Source organism: Vulpes lagopus, chromosome 1 (genome assembly GCF_018345385.1).
Source record: "Vulpes lagopus strain Blue_001 chromosome 1, ASM1834538v1, whole genome shotgun sequence".
In the NCBI taxonomy this organism is placed as follows: domain Eukaryota; kingdom Metazoa; phylum Chordata; class Mammalia; order Carnivora; family Canidae; genus Vulpes; species Vulpes lagopus.
The window spans coordinates 135,727,803-135,737,746 of NC_054824.1; the positions used below are offsets into that span (position 1 = coordinate 135,727,803).

Genomic DNA, 9,944 nt, shown 5'->3' on the forward strand with positions numbered 1-9,944 from the left:
TCTCTCCCCAACCCACAAGGCAGAGAGTCAATTGTGCAATATATGGGGTGAAAAGTCTTAGTTGCTCAGGCTGGAACTATATGAATGGAATATGGATATAAAGATGCCCACATAGGGCAGACGCTACATCAGCTGAGGACCAATTTAGGCAGTTCTTACTTTAGAAATTGTGTCCCATGGCTTCCTGCTCACTTTCAATTATAAGAACTATTATTTGTCTTGCAATAATAAATTGAAATAGTGGAATCAAACAGCCTCATTCCAGAAAGATAAAGACAACACTATATGATAACTGACATATGGCTGCTTTCTCTCTGGTGAACGCATAAATGCAGTCAAAACTAGAATTTAACATAATGCCTCAGAATCTGACCCCTCTTCCTTCGGTAATTATTAAAATGGTTTCACAGTCTGTTCAATTTTTTAGCCTACTCACTCATTTGCTCATCAGACAAAGACTATATTGTGTGGGAATCTATCCAGTGTAGGGTGCTACAAGGAAGACCTCCAAGGCTCAATATGGTTGGGGAGTTGAGGTATCAAGTGTAATCACAGTGCAAGTGAGAGCATGGTCTGTGTCACAGGTGTGGCCAACTGAAATAATGCATGCATCCAGAAGATAGGGACCAATTCCAGATGATAGTAGATGGAACAAGCACTGTGCAGATATTTTCTTTCCGAAGGAGAATCTGAACATAACATAAAATAATCAGACATCCACAGAATACAATATTTGTGCAAAGTAAAAAATATTGTTAGTTTTACCAATAAATTATAGGGTGAGAGTTGTGTTCAACTATAGATAAGTTTCCTGATCTGTATAATTTTGCAAAATTACTTCTAGTTTTATCAGGGATTGTCAACTTGAAGCCCCACCCAGACATGTTGATAGTGATTATAATAATGATGGCAGAGCCAGCTATATAATCTCTGGCACTCAGTATAACATGAAACTGGAGAGACCCCAGTTCAAAAATTCAAAAAGCAGAGGGGAAGGTACCCTTAAATATATTAAAATATAAGACTTTTCCCTTTATTCTGTAGTCTCTTGTTCAACCTGTCATGGTGCATTTTATTTGCTATTTAATGTCATCCTAATTAGTGAAAAATTAAATTTAAATTATTTGCGTGAATTTTACTGTTAATTTTATATTATGCAATGCCAGTTTTAAGTGCACATATAAAGGCACTTATGTGTGGAATCACTAAAATTGCACAATTCATAATTTGAGCTCATACTCTTTATAAATTTTGTTCTTACCAGAACAGTGGACCCTACACAAAACTAACTTAATTATACACATTTCACTTTTTTTTCCCCAGGAAGTTAGGATTTTTTTTTTTATTATAAGGGGCTTATCTTAGGGTAACAGTGATTGCAGTGCTTGCAGACCCATGTGGAAAATATTACCTCTTTGGTGCGGCTAAGGCTTTCCAGTTGGACATTCAGCTGCTATTTGTCCCTTGAGGAACTGAGTCTCCTTCACCTGTCTCCACTCACTCTCCTACTTCTTGGTGCCCTCACACTTGGCCTTCTGTTTCTTCATTTGCCTCTCCAATCTTCTCTTTCCTATTTCTAATTCTTCAATTTTCCTCTCCATGTCTGACTTCCCTATTCAGCCTACAGCACTTTCCTGGAGCCAAATGCCACCCTACTGTCGTATGAGGCCTCGTAGGTGGTGATTGTCATATGGTTCTCATCCTGAACTAACAGCAAAAACTGTCCCCTCTCCACACAGTTGATGGTGACCTCCTGGATCAGTTTGTCAAAACACCATGAGTAGAGCTCCCTACGCACAGGGAAGATGCTGGTCTCCCTGGCCTGCTGCTGCTGCTGCAGTTACAAATTCAGCTGCCCTAGGGGTGCACCAAAACCATCCTTGTGCCAAGGGTGCTGGATCCATGGCTGCATGTCATCCACCCCCTCCTTTATGGGCAAGATGGCATTCAAAATTTCTTCTGCCTGCTTTGTAGGATCCGGGACACAGGAAAGTTGAAGGGAGCTTGGTCTTTGGTGGCTGTGGGACTAGATCTGAGGGTCCAGGCTGCTAGGAGCTGACTTTCAGAGGCCCTCCTTTGGGGTTCTGTTTCTCTGTGTTCTGGCTCACCAACACTGGATGTATCATACTTGAGCAGAGAGTCCGCAAGAGGGATCATGATCGTGACTTTTTTGACTTTTTGATATGCATGCATTCCACCAATACGCTCTACCTTTAGCCTAATGATAAATCAGAAATAATTGAAAAGGAAAGAACTATGGGTTTCCCTATCGTTTTCTTTCCTTTTCAGACAAGTTTTCAGTGTGAGTGGTTAGCTAATCTATAGGGAAGTAACTTGAGTTAAGAAAGGATATAATGAAAAAAAAAAAAAAAAGAAAGGATATAATGGAGATCCTGGAATGTTCATGATTCTTGGACTGTAATTGTCTTCCTTCCTCATTCAAAGCAAGTTCTGGTTCAAATGGAAAGCATGGTCCCTTGGGGAAAGTGCGGCCTTACTTAGTCATAAACGTTAACACATTTACCCTGTACTTTTGAGTCTTACTGAACTCAAATTCACCTCGAGTCCATCAGAATTCTGTGCTATAGTAACGTGTGAGTTTTAAATGCAAATAGTTGGCGAGTAATGTTGGCAAGAATGCATATTTCAGGTATCAACTCTGCTCACATGCACACCCCATTGCCTCATTGAACTTCACTTATAAAATACAAGTTCAAAGGTAAAATTATAAAGAATTCAAGATGGTGACAAGAGCAATAAAACCAAATACAGAGCCCCTTTAAGACAGAGCTCTGACCAGCAACTATCCTGGCCCAAGCCCATGAAGCCGGTCTTAATAATGTTTTTCACAAAATGTCTAACACTTATTGTACACTGCTATGTGATAAAGCTGCTTCATATACATTATATCTTTAATTTTTACAACAGCTCTATTTGCCATATGAGGAAATTGAGATTTTGATACACTAAGCAATGAGCTTCTAAGTCCTTAATACTCAAAGTATGGTTCTCTGGACAGTCATCAGCCGAAATCTGTTGGGAATGCAAAATCCTGGGCCGTCTTGCAGACCTGCTGGATCCTAATCTGATCCACTTTCTAGAGTGCCCCAGGTGATTTGTGTACACATTAAAGTTTGACAAGCACTGTCTGAGTCAGTCTGATGCTAAGCAAAAGGGGTCATAATATGTATCAAGTCCTATCTGGCTTCAGACCTTAAACATGAAACCAATACCCTACTGTCATATAATCCAAATTTCTGATGATGGGCCCCAGTCATGTGTATTAAAAGACAGATCTAAATTTCCAGTGGACCGTGATCTGCACCATTGGTAATAACCACTGGCCTGGAAAATTCTACCATGCCTTCCAGTTTTACAAACTATGGTAACTTTATAAATCATATTCTTATGGAACACAAAAATAATGTCAGGGAATACAGGGGAAGAGATATATTTCTGAGGTTAATGTAAAAGACTCTAAGAGAAGATCAGTTTTGAGCTGGGTTATTTAGCTTGGACAAGAGAAGTTGGAAAAGATACTTGCAAAAGACCTTTTCAAAATATTCAGTGTTATGCTCCATGAGCACTGATCAGTTGGTTTCCTAACTCCATAGAGCTCTGTAAACCTCCAAGAGGGACAGACATCTCTCTTCACCCTAAATAAAATCAATCCATTTATAGACACAAGAATTGTGCTAGGGGAAGTTAATTCACCTCAATTCAATTATATATTATGCAAATAGATATTGGGCTGCATATATATATTAAGTACAGAACACTGTTTGGTGCCATAGAGAGTAATAGAGATGCAAGACACAACCATCATCAGCGAGCCTCTGCTCTAGCAGACGTTTAGTTATTTAGCAAATACTCTATAATGCATAAGAGCTTTAGAGATATTAACTCATTTAATCCTCATAATATTCTTATAAAGAATGTACTCTTTTCACCATCTACGTCTTGTAAATAAGGAAACTAAGGCACAAAGAGGTCAAGTACCTGACCCTAATTCACACACTAGTGGGAATGGATTTGAACGCAATCCTTCTGGTTCCAGAATCAATGTTCTTAATTGCTACCCTAGGCTGCTTCTAGGACACACAAATTATTTTATTATGGGACAAAATTAAACTACAAGAGCAAGGTGGGGTGGGAGGAAGAATAGGTTTGATACAAAATTTTAACTATATTGACAGAAAATCTGCTATGACAAGAATCTGGGATGCAAGGGACTAAAGAGTGAACACGTTTTTTAAACAGGTATAAAACTGTAATTCAAAAATAAAACATTTTCTCTAGAAAAAATACAAACTGTGGAGATGACACTATTTTCTGGGGGGAGGGGGGTGTTTACTATCTATATTTTTATCATTTACCACCACATAGATGATTTTTTTTCACCGATTTCAATTGATATGCCTTATTTTTAATTCCTGGTTCTTTACCAGAAGTTTTACTAAGTAGATCAAGTTAAGGGATATTTAGTTCTCTCAAAGTCATTTTAGAACTTGTTCTGTCTAGAATGGCTAAAATTAACAAGTCAGCATTTAACAATCCTAAAATTAACAGATGTTGGTGAGGATGCAGAGAAAGGAGAACACTCTTACACTGTTGGTGGGACTGCAAGCTGGTGCAGCCACTCTGGAATAAAGTGTGGAGGTTCCTCAAAAGGTTGAAAACAGAGGTACCCTACGACCCAGGAATAGCACTACTGGGTATTTATCCCAAAGATACAAATGTAGTGATCTGAAGGGGTACCTGCACCCCAATGTTTACAGCAGCAATGTCCACAATAGCCAAACAATGGAAAGAACCCAGATGTCCAACGACAGATGAATGGATAAAGAAGATGTGTTATATATATATATATATAATGTGTGTATATACATACATGTGTGTTATATATACATACACACACTTATATAATGGAATATCATACAGCCATCAAAAGGAATGAAATCTTGCCATTTGCAATGACATGGGTAGAACTAGAGAGGTTTATGTTAAGTGAAATAAGTCAATCAAAGAAAGACAATTATCATATGATCTCATCCATATGTGGAATTTAAGAAACAAAATAGAAGATCATAGAGGAAGAGAGGGAAAAACAAAACAAGACAAAGTCAAAGAGAAAAACAAACTATGAGACTCTTAGTCATAGGAAACAAACTGAAGGTTGTTGGAGGGGCAGGGGTGGGAGGATGGGATGACTGGGTGATGGACATTAAGGGAGGCACATGATACGTGATATGATGAGCACTGGGTATGATATAAAACTGATGAATCACTGAAGTCTATCTCTGAAACTAATAATATACTATATGTTAATCATTTTAATTTAAATTTAAAAAAGAAGTTGTTCTGTCTAACCATGTGAATTACAAATACACAGCTTTAAATCAAAACAAAGAGTACATTTTATTGTCAGAGCCCCAGGCACTGGGCATGTGACTCTGACTTCTCGTGCTGATTTTCAATGAAGGATCTAGATACTGTAAAGTAGCTATCAATGTGACTTGTTTCACCCTAAAAGTACATGTAAACCTCACTATTCTGCAGAAAAGTAAAATATAGACTAAGTGGATGATGGAATAAACTATGACACTATCTTGTTTTAGTTTGTCTTTTCAGGTAAGTAGAAGGGCCCTAGTTTACCATCTGTTGTGAGTTAAATAGTGTTCCAGAAAATTCATGTCACCCCCAGAATGTAATTTTATTTGGAAATAGGCTCTTTGCAGACGTAATTAGTTAAGGTGAGGTCATACTGGATTAAAGTGGGTCCTACATCTCATATGATTAGGATTCTTATTAATGTGACAAGCATGCATAGAGGAAACACCATGTTGTAATGTGTACTAATGCAACACTTGTGCCAATTTGCCACAGGCACATAGAGAAAACATCAGGTGAAAACAGAGGCAGAGATTGGAGTGATGCATCTATAAACCAAGGAATGCTGAAGATTGACAGCAACCCCAAGAAGCTGGGAGACAGGCATTGAAAAGATGCTCCATTTCAACCCCAAGAAGAAACAAACCATGCTGAAACCTTGATTTCGAATGTCTAGCCTCCAAAAATGTGAGAGAATAAATCCCTCTCATTTTAATTAAGCCATCCACTTTGTGGTGTTTTGTCATGGCAATCCTAGGAAATTAAAAGTCTCTTAGTTAGGGGCAGCCCGGATGGCTCAGCGGTTTAGTGCCACCTTTAGCCCAGGGCCTGATCCTGGAGACCTGGGATTGAGTCCCACATCAGGCTCCCTACATGGAGTCTGCTTCTCCCTCTGCCTATGTCTCTGCCTCTCTCTCTCTCTCTCTCTCTCTCTCTCTCTCTCTCTCTCTCTGTGTCTCTCATGAATAAAGAAATAAAATCTTAAAAAAAAAAAGTCTCTTAGTTACCATTGAGCATTGGTGATATCTCTGAATTCGTCTTTGCCTACAGTCCAAGGAAGGTATGTTTCATGAAGTCAGTGGTTGATTTTATACTACTCAGTCTATTTCATATGGACAAATGTATTATGCCTAGTTATAATAAAAAATATGAGTAAATAAAACAAAAAATATTCTAAATAATGGGCTGATAAATTAGTTGAAGTAAGGACTCCAATGTTGAGAAAATAAAAATGATTTCACTAAGACCATGACTTATTTTACAGCTGTGGTATGGAAGGGTACCATTTCATTGCATGGGTGGACAAATTATAGAGGATTTTATAAAATGCACATTAGAGAGTTTGATCATATATAAAATCTGAAAGTTTGTAACTGCTTCTAGTTTATTATCGTTATTGTCTATTTTCCTATCCTGGTTAGCACAGAAATTCTCCAAATGTAAAGTACCTGTATGGTTTTTTCAGGAAGAGTAGGACAAGGAATCAGGGAGTGGGCAGGTAGCTAAAGAGGCTGTGTCTACCCTTGAGCTACTCAAGAAGTTGTGCAAGAGGGATGTGCATGCTTGCAATAATCAAGATAGGACCAAGACAGTCTCTGGGGCTGGTGGCCCAGAAAGAAAATGTGTGTGTGTGTGTGTGTGCACATGTGTGTGTTTGTGTGTGTTGGCCAGGCAAAGGACACATGTGTGTGTGTGTGTGCACATGTGTGTGTTTGTGTGTGTTGGCCAGGCAAAGGAAAATGTGTGTGTGTGTGTGTGCACATGTGTGTGTTTGTGTGTGTTGGCCAGCAAATATTTACTGATATTAAATTCCATTGGGACTCTGTCATGTTTAGGTCCAGATGACATGTCGCTTGCCCAGGAGGGACTAATTTTTCTCTCTGTCTTGTCTTCATCTTCTGTGTTCTTCTCACTTCCTTTCCTATTCACCATCCTATTGCCAAAATGATTCTTTTCTGCTTCTCTTTTCTGTCTAGCTCTGTCATAATTCCTGGTAAGTTCATAAATCTTGTCTTTGGCAAAAAAAAAAAAAAATCAAAAATAAGAAAACAGAGTTTCCAGAACAGAGACTAAGCTGATTTCTGAATTTTGAAGGAAAGATATGGACTTTATTTATCTTCAAAGAGTTCACCTTGATGTAGTGTGTGTGTGTGTGTGTGTGTAGAGAGACTAAGTGAGAAAGAAATGTGTAAAGAGAATGAAGCTGAGAGAAAGAGAGGAGAGAGAACCCAAGAGCCAAGGAAAGAGTCAAATGTACAGAATGAGCTATATATGTTCAGAGCCATATTACAGATTTAAGCTGCCTGGGAATCATGATCTACTGGATATGTTTGTAAATATCTTTGTAAATTTCCTCTCCTTTAATCTACTGAAACATTTTTATCTTCTTATTCCTATTGAAGAAAGAAAAGAAAAACTTAATCATAGAGTGTATTTTTGGCAAAAATGAAATGCATAAAAAATGTCTAACTGCTCTAGGAAAATCATGAAACCCCACCACGCAACAGAAAATCTGCCTGTGAAAACTACGTTCTTCTCTCCTCTTGTTACACAAAGGCCTGCAGTCAGTTTTCCAGCTGTAATTCTCTCTGACACTGGGGATATTAAGAATGTGAAGAAAATGCTCGAGTAGATTATAAATAATAGTGTGAGACACAGTGAATTATATTTTCTAATAATTGGCATTACATTATTGGACCAAGGGGGAAAAAGAATGAAAGCAAAGAGAATGTGAAAGTAGAGAATCAAAGATTTCTCATCAGTTCTTAGTAGTGGGAGTGAGAACAAAGAAATAGAAAGTAGAGACAGAGACAAGGAGAGAGAAAGAGAGGAGGGAGGGAGAAAGGAAAAGAGAGGGAGTGAAAAAGAGAGTAGAATAAGAAAAGAAAGAACAAATAGAGGAAGGAAAAAATAAACCAATGCTCATTTTGGGGTTGGTCTTGATGCCATGTCAAGCATCTGAATAAAATGAACTCAAGGACAGAGAAACTCAGCTGGACCTGTGTAGATGGGGGAGGGGGGGGGCGCTGTCACCTAGGGGAAGCAATTCCAGTTTCCATGGGGTGAGTAATTGCAAATGTTACTTCTCCTTGAAAAAGAAAAAAAATCATATGTGTTTTTTCTGTATTCATTGTTTTCATATTTGCTTGTTTTATACACAAGTATTCTAATGTGAATGCATAGGTATCAGTACAGTAAAGACTCAGAAAGATCTAGGTTCTATACTAATTAACCTATTGTATTGTTGCCCAAACTTCTCTGAAGCAGCTTTGCCTCCCTGCCCACCTCACATGATTTGGGGGATTATCTGAAAACATAATACATGGGAAGGCATTTTTTTTTAATGTAAAACACGATTCCTCTTGGGATTTCAACACATCTTGAAAGATAGCTGCTTGGGAGGATATTCCACTTTAACAAAAGAGAAAGGCATTACTTTTTTATGGAGGCATTGTGAAGTGAAGTGTTAAAGCAGGAACATAAAAAATTTAAGGCCTGAAAACACACTACAAAGGAGAAAAAGGGTGTTTTTGTGAGCCGAGGTTGAAAATTATTTATCTAGATTGTTTGTCTACATAGTCAAACCTGACCAAACAAGGACTTCGCTTATTGCAGTTTACCTAATGCTACCAGAAGCTGGAATGCAGACTAAACAGGGAGGGACCTCTAATCATGGAAATTGGTCCAATAGGGACAAATATTCATTCCAGTTGACTCCTAAGGCTGAAAGGAATGAGGAGAGAAAAAAACAAAGGAATTCTAACAGGAGTCAAGAAGGAAAAAATGAAGGAGAAAAGAAGGTCCAAATATAAGGAAAAGGAGGAGGATAAGAATAAAAGAGTGGAGAGGCCAAAGGGTAGAGGGAAGACGAGGGTGTGCCAGAATAAGAACCAAGAGAAAAAATGAGAGATCGATTTAGCAAACCTATGTAAGCATGTTCTCCAGAGTAGTAAAGCATCAAACTTGACTTATCTTCAAATTTGCCTCCAGCAGAGACTACTGTTCACTGTGAGATGTCTCTTAAATTTTCCAACAGTCCATGATATCACTGAAAAGTCATTATAACTCCTCAGCCTGAAGGAATACAGGTATGAGTGGAGATCCACCTCTGAAAGTTGTCGAAAGGGTTCCTTTATAGTTACAGCTGTGTATAACTTGAAAGGACTATGAATTAGAGTAATGTTGAATGCTTATTCCAGCCTGAATTCCAACCTGATCCTTTGTCCTAGTATATTCTATTTCCAAACCAATAGATATATGGCTATTCACATGGTCAATTTCCCAACATGCATAAGAAATAGTCAAGTATTATAAAAAATTAAGAATTCAGTTCAAAAACAGTTATGCATTTACGAATCGTACTGGATTTTCTCCATTCTTCTCATTTCCCTTCTGCATCTGCAAACATACACATACCAATACCTACTTCTTTTTTCTTTACTCCAAAGACCAACTAACAAGAAATAACAAAATGTCCTTATTGGAGACCTCAGTGGAGTCAGGATCCGTGAGCAGCACAGCAAAACCTCACCCAACAGTGATGGTCAGGCATG

At 38.2% G+C, this 9,944-nt stretch overlaps 1 pseudogene; it reads right to left on the minus strand.

Moving 5' to 3' along the window:
• Positions 1-1,424: 1,424 nt before the first annotated feature.
• Positions 1,425-2,157, minus strand: LOC121487497 (annotated as a pseudogene).
• Positions 2,158-9,944: the final 7,787 nt, after the last annotated feature.